The sequence below is a fragment of the Mus caroli genome, unplaced genomic scaffold, assembly GCF_978045245.1.
Source record: "Mus caroli unplaced genomic scaffold, Mus_caroli_1 scaffold_3, whole genome shotgun sequence".
In the NCBI taxonomy this organism is placed as follows: Eukaryota; Metazoa; Chordata; class Mammalia; order Rodentia; family Muridae; genus Mus; species Mus caroli.
Genome location: NW_028227258.1, coordinates 67,249,893 through 67,266,707, shown reverse-complemented (window position 1 = coordinate 67,266,707; position 16,815 = coordinate 67,249,893). Strand labels below are relative to the sequence as shown.

At 41.7% G+C, this 16,815-nt stretch overlaps 1 pseudogene; it reads right to left on the bottom strand.

Moving 5' to 3' along the window:
* Positions 1-10,698: 10,698 nt before the first annotated feature.
* Positions 10,699-11,784, bottom strand: LOC147005535 (TD and POZ domain-containing protein 5-like; annotated as a pseudogene).
* Positions 11,785-16,815: the final 5,031 nt, after the last annotated feature.

The following is a 16,815-nucleotide window of genomic DNA, read 5'->3' as shown; positions in this document are numbered from 1 at the left end:
AGATTGCCCTTTCTAATTTGTTGAAGAATTGAGTTGGAATTTTGATGGGGATTGCATTGAATCTGTAGGTTGATTTTGGTAAGATAGCCATTTTTACAATGTTGATCCTGCCAATCCATGAGCATGGGAGATCTTTCCATCTTCTGAGATCTTCTTTAATTACTTTCCTCAGAGACTTGAATTTCTTGTCATACAGATCTTTCACTTCCTCAGTTAGAGTCACGCCATGGTATTTTATATTGTTTGTGACTATTGAGAAGGTTGTTGTTTCTCTAATTTCCTTCTCAGCCTGTTTATCCTTTGTGTACAGAAAGGCTATTGACTTGCTTGAGTTAATTTTACATCCAGCTTCTTCATTGAAGCTGTTTATCAGGCTTAGGAGTTCTCTGGTGAAATTTTTAGGGTCACTTATGTATACTATTATATCATCTGCAAAGAGTGATACTTTGACTTCTTCTTTTCCAATTTGTATCCCCTTGATCTCCTTTTGTTGTTTAATTGCTCTGGCTAGGACTTCAAGTACAATGTTGAATAGGTAGGGAGAGAGTGTACTGCCTTGTCTAGTCCCTGATTTTAATGGATTTCTTCTGCTTCTCACCATTTACTCTGATGTTGGCTACTGGTTTGCTGTAGATTGCTTTTATCATGGTTATGGGCCTTGAATTCCTGATCTTTCCAAGACTTTTATCATGAATGGGTGTTGGATCTTGTCAAATGCTTTTTCCGCATCTAACGAGATAACCATGTGGTTTTTGTCTTTGAGTTTGTTTATATACTGGATTACGTTGATGGATTTCCGAATATTGAACCATCCCTGCATCCCTGGGATGAAACCTACTTGGTCAGGATGGATGATTGTTTTGATGTGTTCTTGGATTCGGTTAGCAAGAACTTTATTGAGGATTTTTGCATCAATATTCATAAGGGATATTGGTCTGAAGTTTTCTATCTTTGTTGGGTCTTTTTGTGGTTTAGGTATCAGAATAATTGTGGCTTCATAGAATCAGTTGGATAGAGTACCTTCTGTTTCTATTTTGTGAAATAGTTTGTGAAGAACTGGGATTAAATCTTCTTTGAAGGTCTGATAGAACTCTGCACAAACCTATCTAGTCCTGGGCTTTTTTTGATTGGGAGACTATTAATGACTGCTTCGATTTCTTTAGGGGATATGGGACTGTTTAGATCATTGATCTGATCTTGATTTAACTTTGGTACCTGGTATCTGTCTAGAAACTTGTCCATTTCATCCAGGTTCTCCAGTTTTGTTGAGTATAGCCTTTTGTAGAAGGATCTGATGGTGTTTTGGATTTCTTCAGGATCTGTTGTTATGTCTCCCTTTTCATTTCTGATTTTGTTAATTAGAATACTTTCCATATGCCCTCTAGTGAGTCTGGCTAAGGGTTTATCTATCTTGTTGATTTTCTCAAAGAACCAGCTCCTTGATTGGTTGATTCTTTGAATAGTTCTTCTTGTTTCCACTTGGTTGATTTCACCCCTGAGTTTGATTATTTCCTTCTGTCTACTCCTCTTGGGTGAATTTGCTTCCTTTTGTTCTAGAACTTCTAGGTGTGTTGTTAAGCTTCTAATGTGTGCTCTCTCTAGTTTCTTTTTTTGAGGCACTCAGAGCTATGAGTTTTCCTCTTAGAAATGCTTTCATTGTGTCCCATAAGTTTGGGTATGTTGTGGCTTCATTTTCATTAAACTCCAAAAAGTCCTGAATTTCTTTCTTTATTCCTTCCTTGACCAAGGTATCATTGAGAAGATTGTTGTTTAGTTTCCACGTGTGTGTTGGCTTTCTATTATTTATTTTGTTATTGAAGATCAGCCTTAGTCCATGGTGATCTGATAGGATGCATGGGATAATTTCAATATTTCTGTATATGTTGAGGCTTGTTCTGTGACCAATTATGTGGTCAAATTTGGAGAAGGTACCGTGTGGTGCTCAGAAGGACGTATATCCTTTTGTTTTAGGATAAAATGTTCTGTAGATATCTGTCAGATCCATTTATTTCATAACTTCTCTTAGTTTCACTGTGTCCCTGTTTAGTTTCTGCTTCCATGATCTGTCCATTGGTGAAAGTGGTGTGTTGAAGTCTCCCGCTATTATTGTGTGAGGTGCAATGTGTGCTTTGAGCTTTACTAAAGTATCTTTAATGAATGTGGCTGCCCTTGTATTTGGAGCATAGATATTCAGAATTGATAGCTCCTCTTGTAGTATTTTACCTTTGATGAGTATGATGTGCCCTTCCTTGTCTTTTTTGATGACTTTGGGTTGGAAGTCGATTTTATTAGATATTAGGATGGCTACTCCAGCTTGTTTCTTCCTACCATTTGCTTGGAAAATTGTATTCCAGCCTTTCATTCTGAGGTAGTGTCTATCTTTTTCTCTGAGATGAGTTTCCTGTAAGCAGCAAAATGTTGGGTCCAGTTTGTGTAGCCAGTCTGTTAGTCTATGTCTTTTTATTGGGGAGTTGAGTCCATTGATATTAAGATATATTAGAGAGAAGTAATTGTTGCTTCCTTTTATTTTTGTTGTTAGAGTTGGCTTTCTGTTCTTGTGGCTGTTTTCTTTTACATTTGTTGAGGGATTACCTTCTTGCTTTTTCTAGGACATGGTTTCCATCCTTGTATTGGTTTTTTTCTGTTATTATCCTTTGAAGGGCTGGATTCGTGGAAAGATAATGTGTGAATTTGGTTTTGTCATGGAATACTTTGGTTTCTCCATCTATGGTAATTGAGAGTTTGGCTGGGTATAGTAGCCTGGGCTGGAATTTGTGTTCTCTTAGTTTCTGTATAACATCTGTCCAGGCCCTTCTTGCTTTCATAGTCTCTGGTTAAAAATCTGGTGTAATTCTGATAGGCTTGCCTTTATATGATACTTGACAGTTTTCCCTCACTGCTTTTAGTATTTTATCTTTATTTAGTGCACTTGTTGTTCTGATTATTATGTGTTGGGAGGAATTTCTTTTCTGGTCCAGTCTATTTGGAGTTCTGTAGGCTTCTTGTATGTTCATGGGCATCTCTTTCTTTAGGTTTGGGAAGTTTTCTTCTATAATTTTGTTGAAGATATTTGCCGGCCCTTTGAGTTTAAAATCTTCATTCTCATCTACTCCTATTATCCGTAAGTTTGGTCTTCTCATTGTGTCCTGGATTTCCTGGATGTTTTGAGTTAGGATCTTTTTGTATTTTGTATTTTTTTTTTGATTGTTGTGCCGATGTTCTCTATGGAGTCTTCTGCACCTGAAGAAGAGTTCCATCTCTTGTATTCTTTTGCTGATGCTCATATCTATGGTTCCAGATTTCTTTCCTAGGGTTTCTATCTCCAGCCTTGCCTCAATTTGGGTTTTCTTTATTGTGTTTACTTCCCTTTTTAGGTCTTGGATGGTTTTATTCAATTCTATCACCTGTTTGGTCTGGTTTACCTGCAATTCTTTAAGGGATTTTTGTGCTTCCTCTTTAATGTCTTCTACCTGTTTAGCAGTGTTCTCCTGCAATTTTTTACGGGATTTTTGTGCTTCCTCTTTAATGTCTTCTACCTGTTTAGCAGTGTTCTCCTTTATTTCTTGAAGTGTGTTATTAAAGTCCTTCTTGATGTCCTCTACCATCATCATGAGATATGCTTTTAGATCCGGGTCTACCTTTTCCGGTGTGTTTGGGTGCCCTGGACTGGGTGAAGTGGGAGTGCTGGGTTCTGATGATGGTGAGTGGTCTTGGTTTCTGTTAGTTAGATTATTACGTTTACCTTTCACCATCTGGTAATCTCTGGAGTTAGTTGTTATAGTTGTCTCTGTTTAGAGATTGGAGCAGAGGCTGTGTTCCACTCACCAGAAGTCTTAAGATCCCATGGCGGGTTTACTGGGTAGTTGGCGGGTGTCAGCCGATTCTGCGCCCTAGCTATCCCAGTGCTTGTGGGACTGGAAGGGGCTTGTGCCCCTACTCAGGCCAGATTTCTGCTTCCCTAACTAATGCAGTCTCAGGTCCCGTGCGATTCGATTGGAACAGAGGCTGTGATCAACTCACCAGAAGTCTTAAAATTCCTTGGCGGGTGTCCTGGGTAGCTGGAGGGTGTTAGCCGACTCTGAGCCCTAGCTACCCCGGTGCTGGTTGGACTGGAGGGCTCTGGTAGAATTTTTAGGGTCACTTATATATACTATCATATCATCTGCAAAAAGTGATATTTTGACTTCTTCCTTTCCAATTTGTATCCCCTTGATCTCCTTTTGTTGAGTTTCCACACCAGTCAGAATGGCTAAGATCAATAATTCAGGTGACAGCAGATGCTGGCAAGGATGTGGATAAAGAGGAACACTCCTCCATTGCTGATGGGATTGCAAGCTTGTACAACCACTCTGGAAATCAGTTTGGTGGTTCCTCAGAAAATTGAACATAGTACTACTGGAAGATCCAGCAATACCCCTCCTGGGTATATACCCAGGAGATGCTCCAAAATGTAATAAGGACACATTCTCCACTATGTGCATAGCAGCCTTATTTATAATAGACAGAAACAGGAAACAACCCAGATGTCCCTCAACAGAGGAATGGATACAGAAAATGTGGTACATATACACAATGGAGTACTACTGACCTATTAAAAACAATGAAGTTATGAAATTCTTAGGCAAATGGATGGATCTGGAGAATAACATCCTGAGTGAGGTAACCCAATCACAAAAGAACACACATAATATACACTCAGTGATAAGTTGATATTAGTCCAGTAACTTAGAATACCCAAGATACAATATGCAAAACTCATGAAACTCAAGAAGAATGAAGACCAAAGTGTGGATAATTTGTTTCTTCTTAGAAGGGGGAACCATGTAACACCCATGGAAAGAGTTACAGAGACAAAGTTCGGAGCAGACACTGAAGGAAGGTCCATCCAGAGACTGCCCCACCCAGAGATTCATCTCACAAACAACCACCAAACCCAGACAGTATTGCATATACCAACAAGATTTGCTGACAGGACCCTGATATAGATGCCTCCTGTGAGGGTATGCAGGTGCCTGGCAAATATGGAAGTGGATGTTCACAGTCATCTAATGGATGGAACACAGGGTCTCCAATGAAGGAGCTAGAGAAAGTACCCAAGAAGCTGAAGGGGTCTGCAACCCTATAGGAGGAACCACAATATGAACTAACCAGTACCCCTAGAGCTCCTGTCTTTAACTGCATCTGTAGCAGAGGATGGCCTAGTGAGCAATCAATGGGAGGAGAGGCCCTTCATCTTGCGAAGATTCTATACCCCAGTATAGGGGAATGCCAAGGCCAGGTAGTGGGAGTGGATGGGTTTGGGAGCAGGAGAAGGGAGAGAGTATAGGGAATTTTCAGAGAGGAAACTATGAAAAGGGCTAGTGTTTGAAATGTAAATGAAGAGAACATGTAATAAAGAAAAAGCTCTATACATTAAAAAAAAAGTGTGACCTTGTGAGTCTCTGGACTTTCTGTGTCTGTTATTTCATCTCACATTTAATTTCTCTATAGGTGGAGTTGTATATTCTCTCTTTACTTTTGTTAGTTTGGAATAGGACTTATTGTTCTTTTGGATTTTCTGAACGAACCAAGCTTTATTTCATTAATTCCTTGTATGGAAATGTTAAATTCCTCATTTCCTAAATTCCCTGAGTATTTGTTTTGTTTATGGATTCTATTTCCATTTTCACACATTAAACAATTTGACTCATTTCCTTCCACTCTTTACTTTGTTTTTGTTGATTTCTTTAATGGATCTCTTTCTTTCCTTACACTGTTTATATATGCATTCATGGATTGGTTTAAGGGATTTCTTCATTCTCTCCTTAATGACCTCTATCACCTTCATACAGATTGTTTTAAGGTTTTTGCTTGTGCTTCGGGCATGTTGGAATGTTCAGGGACTGCTGTGCTAGGATAGCTGGGCTGCGGTGTAGACATAATGGCCTGGCTGTTACTGACAGTGTTGCTTATGCTAGAATCTAAGATTCTGGGGTTGCAATGGTTAAAGATTTAGATCCTAATTTCTACATTTGTCTGTGTTGGGTAGAAGTTCTCATCCTTGTCTTGTGTTCCCTCTCTAGATTTTTGAAGAGTGTGATTGATATATATTGTTGATGTTTAGGATGCATGGCTGTGAAGGGACATCATTATCAAAGCAACTCATATAAAGTCAAACATTTATTTGGTGCTGGCTCACCATTTTGGAGTTTCAGTCTATTATTATCATGGTGGGAAGCATGTCATGATACAGGCTGGCTTGCTGCTAGAAGTGCTAACATCTCTACATCTTGATCAAAAGGTGACTCTAATCTAGACCCAAGCTGCCCACTGTTGGTGCTTGCTGGAACTGGAACATGCTTCTTTGGTTCTATTTCAGGTTCACTGCATAGGCTTGGCTGTCTTAGAACTAGTTCTGTAAGCTTACATTGAACTCAGATCTGCATGGCTCTGTTTCCTGAATGCTGGGATTAAAGGCCTGTACTACTAGGTCTGGACATAATCCTCTGTTTACATTTTTACAATATCTTCATAAATTCTGGATTGTAGTTCAATCCAGATACAGTCAAGTTAACTGTTGAGAACAGCCATCACTGCCGTCAGGCAGGAACTTTTCTTTGGACCTAATACTTTTGGCCACTGGTGGTTCAATGTTTCCATGTAGAGGGAGCTGGCACTTAGGAATGGGGATAGTTTAAAAGTCTGAAAGGGTTCACAGGAGGGAGGAGATTGCACCACAACCTATTTATTTTGTCTCCTTGAAATTTGGGGAGACAGTGAAAAGAGGTCACCCCAGGATTGCTATAGAGTTGGGGATTAGACTGGAAGGTATGTTTCTACAAGAAGTGAAGGAGAGGGAAACATCTACAGGTAGTTTCCATGTTTCCTTGTCAGGATTGGTTAGTGAGTTTTCAGTGAGTGAATACTGGAGTTAGCAGCTAGCATACAGCAAGAAGTTAGGGGAGGGAGGGGGAGCTTAAGGAGGAATTGTTGAGCTTGATCTACATAAAGAGATCCTGGACAGCCAGAGAAAAGCTGTCACTAATTCCACCATCACCCCAACAAAGCCAAACAATACATCCCACACCCCCAAAAAAGAAACAAAAAAAGAAACAAACAAACAAAAAAAAAACCTTTCCATTCTCCAGGTTAGAATTCTGGAAGGAGTTCTGAGAAACATTGTTGATTCAGTGAAAATGACAGGAATTTGGGATGGAATTCATAAAACACTGGGAATTTAGCTGAGGGGAGAAAGTCCTTCATGTGTCATCAAATCTGGTGACTTGTGCAATTTGGTCATCTGTAGTGCAGGGGTGAGTGACTCAGTTGCCCACAGCTATGATGGGTGCTTGTGAGTGTTTCCTTTGTCTAGAACTATGCTCCTTACATGTTAGTATTTTCAGTGAGAACCGTAGTAAATACATTAAGTATTTGGTACTTTCTTATTCATAAGTTGCTGCTGTGTGTTTTCCAAATATCCAACTCTTCAAAGTTTCCCTTTCCCTTAACCAAAATGGCCCTGAAGGTTGTCTGGAGCTTTGAAGACAAGGATGGCAGCAGTGGGGGTGGGTGGGTAGGGGAGGGGCTAGATAATGTTTAAATTAAGCTTGCCCTCATCTCTGCCAGTGACTTCCTCAGTGTCAAGAATATGATATCCCCAGACTACTGCATAGGAGAAGGCAGAGGAGGGCCCTTGAATACGGTCCGCATTTAGGTGGCAGTGCACCTGGTAGGTTTCAGTCAGAGTTACTATGGCGGCCAATGCTGGCAAGGTTGGAAAATTTCTTGCCTCTTGCCTCACTGGCTGCACTGTGGAGGAGTCTGTGGTGGATCACAGCCCTGGCCTCCAAGCTTCTCCTTCCTCCTCTGAGTCAGCCTCCCTTCCCCTTCCCCACACCTTAGTCCTCCGGGAGCTGCCAGTCCATGAGATGAAACCATTGGGAGGATGCTCCTAAGGGGAGGTGGCCCAAGTCCTGAGCAACAGAGCCCAGAAATGCAAGGAACCAAATTTGGGCAGGCCTGGGCACCCAAGCCTCATTTGTGTAGGTCCTTCCTCTCTCCACACTGTTCTGCAGAGCCAGGTCCCCGCACTGGTCACAGGGAAACCCGCCAGGTACCCAGGACTTAAGACTCAGAGGCCGCCCATGCCCGGGCAGCACTCCCATGCCCACTGCCCTGATCACACACAGCCTGGGCTCACACTAGGCCTGGGACCCCTACCATTCCCTGGCGGCCTTGGCCCAACTGGGCAATGGAGCCAGGCCTACTGACCCTCTAACCCTCATCCTCTGTCCCTGCACCACTTCTCACCCCCAAGACCCCTGAGGCCCTGCAATGGCTGCCCTGAGGTCCTCTGCTTTTCTTCCTTGGGCCCTGAAGTACCTTCTTGGTTGATCAGAGTCAACCTTCTTCATACTTCAGTGCTGCACCTTTTCTGCTATAGAAGGGGAGATGCAAAGAATCTGAGGGTTGTCAACCAAAACACAAGACTGATGTGTGATTTAACTACTGGGAAGCCTCCAGTCCCCAAACTCTCTTCCAGGAGTGTTTTTTTGGCTGAAGGACATTTTTTGGTCAAGGAGCCAATGATTTTAAAGGAGGTATGGGGCTTACACTGGCTTCTTCTTGCCCAACTGAAGAGTTATTGATGTGCAGTTTGTTTTAATTAAAAATGTCGGGGGTGGGCTGTTAGAGGCATGGGCTTTTGAAGAGCATTCTGAAGCTGGAGGAGCTCCTCATTATCCTGGTCCAAACCCCCACACCCAGCCTGTTCTCAATGCAGTCAGCCTTGGGCTTCTGCACAGGCTGCCGTAACTCAAACTCATTTCAGGAGCATCCTGTCTACATGGACCAGCCCATCAAGATCAGCCGCTCGGTGGCACACTGTCCACCAGCACAGAATAATGCCACCTTTGATTGCAGAGTGCTGTCAAGGAACCATGCTCTCCTCTGGTTTAATCACAAGATGAGCAAGACAGGGTCCAGCTGTCCTGGAACTCATTCTCTACATCAGTCTGGCCTCAAACTTAGAGATTTACCTTTCTCTGCCTCCTGAGTGCTGGAATTAAAGGTCACCATGCTTGGTCTTGCTTTTAATTTTTAATCCAATTTAGCTGGTTTATAGTGACACTGTACTTTGCTAGTTACTTATATTAAAGAAAAATATAAAACTATCTTTTTAGTTTGTCAAGAATTTATACATATGGAGAGTATTTTAAAGAATTCTTCTTTGAGCCTAAACCTCAGGTTTTGGTTGAAATACTGAATTGATTTCAACTCAAATGATGTTACATAAGGCGATGTTTTGTCTCCTGATTTTTCCCCCTCTTTCCAAGACTCGATTAACTCTATTTTTTTTAAGAGAAGAATTTGTCTTCAAGAGTGCTGTTTTGAAATTAAATATACTTGAGCCTCTAGAGGAATAAAGTAACAACAGTGCAGCTACTGAAATAAGGAATTATTAGATAAATTCTATCTTTTCTTTTAAATTGAATTGTTTGTGGGACTCACAGGAGGTGTAGGCACACAGAAAGGATGGCTACAGTTTGTTCTTAACCTATGGGTCCCCATCCCTTAGGCAGTCTGATGAGTCATTCATAGGGGGTACATATCACATATCCTGTATATCAGCTATTTACAAAATAACTCATAACAGTAGCATCACTACATTTATGAAGTATCCACAAAATGGTTCTGGTTGACAACAACATGCAGAACTGTATTAAGGGGCACAGCATTGGGAAGATTGAGATTTAGTGGCCTAGGGAGTGTGAACCTGTAATGAACCAATCTCTTATAATGTTTTCAAAACACATAAAAGATTTTTACATGTGAGAAACACAAATGCATCTCTCTCAGAAGGAGTACACTCCCTCCACTTTGGCCTACTCTTTCCAGTCGCCTTAAGAGCATGATGGTAGATTTCTCATTTGTCAACATTAAATGCCAAAAAAAGAGGAGGGCTTCCAATACTGATAGGACAGTGAGAGGTCTGCACAAACATCCAGAGCTGAGGAGGACTTATTGAACTACATGTGACTTCTCTGAACATAAACATCTCTAGAATCCACCAACTGTTTTCAAAAGTTTTATTCACATTATATACTATTTGGCTAAGTTTTTGTCTACAGAGCTCGTTGTATCAATGGAGACACGAGCAGGGCCTCAGATCCTCTGGATCACAAGTTAGAGGTGGCTGAAAAACTCTCCTGTGTGCTGACAACTTAACTAGAGTTTTCTGAGTGAACTTTAACTGTTTATACAGCTGAGTTCCCATAAACTGAATCATTAAAAATAAAAAGTCTTCATTGTCATTTCCTTCTCCAAAGAGTTAACATTCGAGTTTGATTTATCCTTTGTTCTGGGCCCCAGTTATCTGTTCTACATAGTCTAATGCAAACAGGTTTCTCTGAAGAAACTCCGGTTTGTCTGTCCTTATAGGGCCAGCACCTAAATTAAATCCCAGTTTTCAAGGCATCAGACAAAAATCATACTAGAACATTAACAGAGTAGATGTCAAGTAGACTGCCCAGACTCCATCCCTCACCCACCATTTTAACATATTACAGCTGTTTTAAATCCTGAGCCACCGTGGTGCTTTTTCCTAGATACACTATAAATGATCCACCAATACTGTACTCTAACCAGAAATCAGTGGTAACAACACTGGTTATAGCTGTTGGAAGACAGATGTTGGTCATAGCTGTCCATCCCCTAAACTCATTTCAGGTGTTTGAGTGAGGGCTCCACTAAACACTGTGCAGGAGCCAGGATGTGGAATGCTTCAGCCACCAAGTGGGGATGGGATTCCATCATTGACTTCCACTATGAGGTCTCAGAGACCAGAGAAGCATAAAAGGCAATGAAATACAGGGCCTCAGTCTTCAGCTTCTGTATTTTGTGGAGGTCAGCCAGGATGAGAGTGTGTGCAGCATTTTCCACAGAGAGGTCCCTTAAGAGGGCCTCTTCACATATGACCTTCAAGCCCTCCAGACCATACCTGTCAGCAGCTGCCAGCAGATCACAGGCCATGGAGTGACTGTGGAGATTTGGCACCTTCCCAATGTATATGAAGCCCATCATCTCCTTGAAGACTTTGGGATCCAGGTCATTGATGTCAACATGGTTTGTTAGTCTCTCTTCCATTTTATATTTAAACATGGCTCTGAAAACTGGAGAGCAAGCTGCTAGGATGGCCTTGTGAGCCCTGAATTCTTGTCCAGCTACAAACAGGCAGCAGTCTGTGAACAGGGAATTCTCCCACAGCTCTCCTAGTTCATCTGCCATCATGCGTCTTGGATCCGGGATTGCAGGTGTTATGTTCTCTCCAGGTGTGTTAAACAAGGCTCCCACTATGCTCACCTTGCAGCAGAGGGTAAGCTGGTCTTCAGGGAGGAGACTATGTGGATTGGAGAAGAGGAAATCTCGTAGGATAAACTTTTTGAATCCCCTGTATTGGTTTTTTTGAAAGCTAAAGACATTAATGCTGGACCTACTTTGATAATTCTTTCCTTGGGAATTTATGATCCAGAATTCGTACTTTGCCCAAACTGGGCTCTTTTGACAGTGGGGTAACCCCAGGTAAACTGACAGGTAATCCTTGCTTTCTTCATCAATTCCATTTGGCTGTACCCTCAAACCCCATTCCACTTTGTCACTGGCCTCCAACGAGAATTTTGGGCTTGTAATTTTTTCTCTAATTCCATCCATGCAAAATGAAAAGTTGCTAATGGACCACTTGTGGCAGACGCTGTCAACTCTGATCTGTGTGTATCCCCACCCTGTGGCTTCCATGTCCCTTGACATTTCTGCTGGAGGTAGTTTTGAGGATTAAATTGATCTGTAAGGAAGAACTAGAAGTTATTTCCCCTTCATCATATCAGATACAATTATAGAGACATTTTAGATTTTAGTTTCAATTTCCCATAAATTGTCCCATGTATTATGTTGGAAACATGTATTTTTTTCTCTAGGTTTCAATATTTGTTTTATAGAAGATAATATATTCTATGGTGAGTTTTAAATCTCCCTCTCCCTCTCCTGTTCTCTGTCTCCCCCCTCTGTGTTTGTGTCTCTCTTTGTCTCTGCCTTTCTGTGTCTTTGTGTATTTACTGATTTTAGGACTGTGGTAACTAGTTTTGGCTATTCTATCCACTTTTCTAAGAGTTTGAAAAATTTTAAACATTCTCATTTAAATTGTGCTGTATTTCTCTTGCCATCTGGTTATCTGTGGTGTTAGTTGGTCTCGCTGGTTCTGATTGAGATATACCCTTCCTGCAAATCATCTAAAAAATCCCATAACCCCTAAAGAAATAGAAGCAGTCATTAAAATTCTCCCAATCCCAAAATCCCAGGATCAGATTGGTTTAGTGAAGAATTAAATCAAACATTCAAAGAAGACCTAATACCAATACTCTTCAAACTAATCCACAAAATAGAAACAGAAGGAACACTACCCAATTCTGTCCATGAAGCCACAGTTATGCTGATACAGAAACCACACAAAGACACATCAAAGAAAGAGAACTTCAACCAGGGCATGGTGGCAAATGCCTGTAATCCCAGCACTTGGGAGGCAGAGACAGGCGGATTTCTGAGTTCGAGGCCAGCCTGGTCTACAGAGTGAGTTCTAGGACAGCCAGAGCTACACAGAGAAACCCTGTCTCCAAAAACCAAAACGAAAAAAAAAAAAAAAAAAAAAGAGAGAACTTCAGACCAATTTCCGTTATGAACATTGATGCCAAAATGCTCAATAAAATTCTCACAAATGGAATCTAAGGATACATCAAAATGATCATCCACCTCAATCAATTAGGCTTCATCCCAGGGATGCAGGGATGGTTCAATATATGGAAATCCATCAACATAATTCACTTCATAAACAAACTCAAAGAATAAAAACCACATGATCATCTCATTAGATGCTGAGAATGCATTTGACAAAATTCAGTACCCCTTCATGGTGAAAGTCTTGGAAAGATCAGGAATTCAAGGCCCATACTTTAACATAGTAAAAGCAATATATAGTAAAACATAGCCTACATCAAACTAAATGGAGAAAAACTTAAAGAAACCTCACAAAAATCAGGGACGCTCACCCTACATATTCAATATATTACTTCAAATCCTAACTAGAGCAATTACACAACAAAAAGATACAAACTGGGAAGGAAGAAGTAAAAAAATATCACTATTTACAGCTAATATGATAGTATCCTTAAGCCACCCCAAATATCCCACCAGAGAACTCCTAAACCTGATAAACAACTTCAGAGGGGTGGATATCTCAAACAAATCAGTAGCCTTCCTCTACTCAAAGGACAAACCATTTCAGTGAGCACAAGAAGTGAGGTGGAATGTGGTCCCCAATGAAGGATTTGGAGAAGAGACTGAAGGAGTTGAGGGGGTTTGCAGGCCCATATTTTGAGCAACAGTTTCAACTGGCTACACTCTCCCCAAGACTGGACTACCAACCAAAGAGTACGGGCAGAGGTCCAGCTAATATAACAGCTGCTAAAGCCAGTACTTACTTAGTCCACAAAGTTTGAAGTCTCAGGTGTTCTTCAGTATATACCAGAATCCTGAAGAAGTAGTTTCTAATGCCACTGAAGAAATGAGCTTGCTAGTATGGTGAGAGCAAGCAGGCCAAGAGACAAATCTTCCTTCTTCCATGTGTTTATATAGGCCCCTATCAGAAGGTGTGGCCCAGTTCAGGGTATTTCTTCTAGTCTCAATTTCTGGATTAAAGGTGTGTGCTTACTTGTCTCAAGACTCAGATTAAAGGTGTGTGTTTTCCTACACCATGTGTCTGTATTTGAACTGGATCTAACTACTTCATCTTAAGCAAAAAATTTTTAAAATCTATGCCCTTTAGTTTTGCATGTTATGTAAGTTCAGAGTAACCAGACAGGAAGAATGGCCATCACTAGTGTACTTTGATTACTGGGGTCACTCTTCCATAAATGAAGGCATAATGTCAATCTCTGCACATCTTTTACTTACCCTTGTGCTGGTCTTACACTGATTCCTGCCATAAACATGATTAAGGAAGGTGTTTTGTCCTGAACTTGTCAGCAGTCTGAGTGCTCACAAAATGGAGGGCATGTGGAAGAGCTCCTATATAGTGGGCAGAAAGCAAAACCCCAAACCTCTTAAGGTGAGTTTCTTTTTTCCAGTGTGTTATTCTGATTACACCCACAGATCTTGTGATGACTCCTTCCAATTTAGTTCGTGAATTTGTAGGTCCCCCTCAGGAAAACCTCACTGGAAATCATTTTTCACTTAAGGTTCTGGTTTAGAAATATCCTAAACGCTTCTTAATTCAACACTTTAATTGGCAGGATTCACCTTATCAATGCCTCATAGAGTACATCCTCCACAGGTGATTTTTGTCCTCTTCAGACATGGAACTGCCATGGTTACTGTATTAGTCCTGAAAGGGGAGAGACTGCAGATGTATAGAGAGTAAGATTTAATACAGCAACGACAAGAAAGCACATAAAAAAGCACATATACCAGATATCTGGGGCCGAAACTCATGCAGCCAGCAAGGTGCAGAGGAGATTCGGCGACTAGCCCAAATTTTCACAGGCTTTTATAGGAAATAGCCAGGGGAAAAGTACAAGTTTTACGTCACCAAGGGGCTTTGCCAAGGGGCTTTACATAACCAAGGGGTCGTGTCCTATATTTTGGCAATGTACTCGATCTATTGGAACATTCTGGGGTAGTACCAGGAGGCCCCTATCTCAAAAATGTTCTTGGAACAGTCCTCAGTTAGGAGGGGTAGGACTAGGTTTGTTCCAGGAGACCCCTTATCTAAAAAATGTTCCCAGAGCAGTTTCCAATTGGGAGGGGGTACCTTGGGGTAAAAAGTTCAGGTGTGTTCCGGGAACAATCTCCAGATGGGAGGGGTAAGAGGACCCTGAGCTGAAGAGTTCATGGAGAGTTCAGCTTTTCTTCTTTCATTCCCCCCTTCTTTTAGTAACAAGCTCTAATCTTAGAGCGGGGTACCGGCTTCCTGAAGGACCCGATATTGTTGCCTTAATACCATAACTTGCACTGCATTTATTCTTTCTCTGATAAAAGCCACTAACTTATTAAGAATGCAGGGGCCGAAAGTGAGCAAAAGCATAAGTGTAATTAAGGGTCCTGCTATGGAGGAGAGGAGAGTGGTAAGCCAAGGGGACTTATTAAACCAGCTTTCAAACCATCCTTGTTGGCTTTCTCTCTCTCTTTTATGCATATCTAAGTCTGGCCATAGAGTCTTTGATTACTCCTGAATGATCAACATAAAAACAACATTCTTCTTTTAGGACAGCACAAAGTCCTCCTTCTTTAAGGAATAATAAGTCTAATCCCCTCCTATTTTGCAGCACTACTTCAGACAGGGAAGTTAAAGATTCTTCTAATTTAGTTATAGACTGTTCTATAGTTCTAAGATCAATATCCATAGCTGTACGTAATTCTTCATAGTATTGGGGGGTCTGAATTAAGGCAGCGGTCCCTGTACCTACTCCCGCTGCTACTCCCAATCCTAAAAGTACTGCCAGAGTTAAGGTAATGGGCTCTCTTTTCCAGCGGACCCGATGATCAAACTTGTCTAAAAAGGAGCTATCATCATGATATAGGAGTCTAGGAATAAGCTGAACTAAAATGCAGAAGTCTTTGGAACTATTAAAAACAGATATAGATACACAAGGAGTGAGACCGGTATTACAAGCCCATACTGTGTCTATGGGGGGCACTAGATACTGACCACTTTTGCTAGGCTGGATGTTCTGGGTCTGATTACAAAGGTGTCGTTTATCCTGAGGCGCCTGGCCTAAACAGAGTCCACTTCCTGAAACTGCTTCCAGAGTCAGCTTTCTGTTTTCTCCCCAAAGGCATTGAGAATGATCTGAAGTAGTATTATAAGTCCTGATCTGAGCAATTCCTTCATAATAAGGGGGCCTAGAGGCATAGCATAACCAACATGATTGAGTCATATTAGGATTAGTCCTATTCAACACCAAAAAAGCTCCTTGGACTAGACTGACCAGACGGCTTTCTGTATCTAGGGGCGGTGGGGAAACTAAGGTCGGTAGGGAAGGTCTCACTGTTCTGGGCTGTGGAGTTGGTGGAGCTGGTACAGCCGGGACTTGTGGGGGAGCTGGTACTATTGGGGGACCCTGTTCTGTCACAGTCAGCCTGATTGTAAAAATGAACCCAGGGTCTCTCGGTGGACTGGATACACGCCAACCCCGCTTATTTCCTTTAAGCCAACTTAAGCGGTTTTGTTTCCCTTTCTCAGTGAATTTTATAAGTAGGGGGTTGCAGTATTTACCTTTGCATGGTCCTGGGGGGCTGTTTTCAGTAGCACACCCATAAGCTCCTACGGCGGCCTCATCTGAATCCAGGACATAATGGAGGTCGCCATCGTTTGGGTATTTATGGGGATCTCTTTCTCCTTGATATGGCTTATCATAACCACTACCTCGCTTAACCGTGATTAGGTCCCAGGCAGAGGAAGGCTTCCAGTAGGCTTCCCCTGTTGTTTCACATGTCCATTTACCACAAAAATAATCTGATGCCCCCCCACATTTTTGTTGAAGCTCTTTGTTTTGACCCTGACCAGAGCAAACATAAAACTGTGCAGCTCTAAGATTAGTTCGGTAGAACTGCCCTGAACACCCATATGTGTTCCCTATTCCACCTGGAACACACCGCTGTTCAGGGGGTGGGTTACTAAGATCAGTATGGTCAGGGAGGTCCCAATTGGGAGATCCTGCTACTAACTTACAAATGTCAGGTGTGAGATCAGGCCACCAAGTCCAAGGGGGAAGGACTGCAGTGATTGCC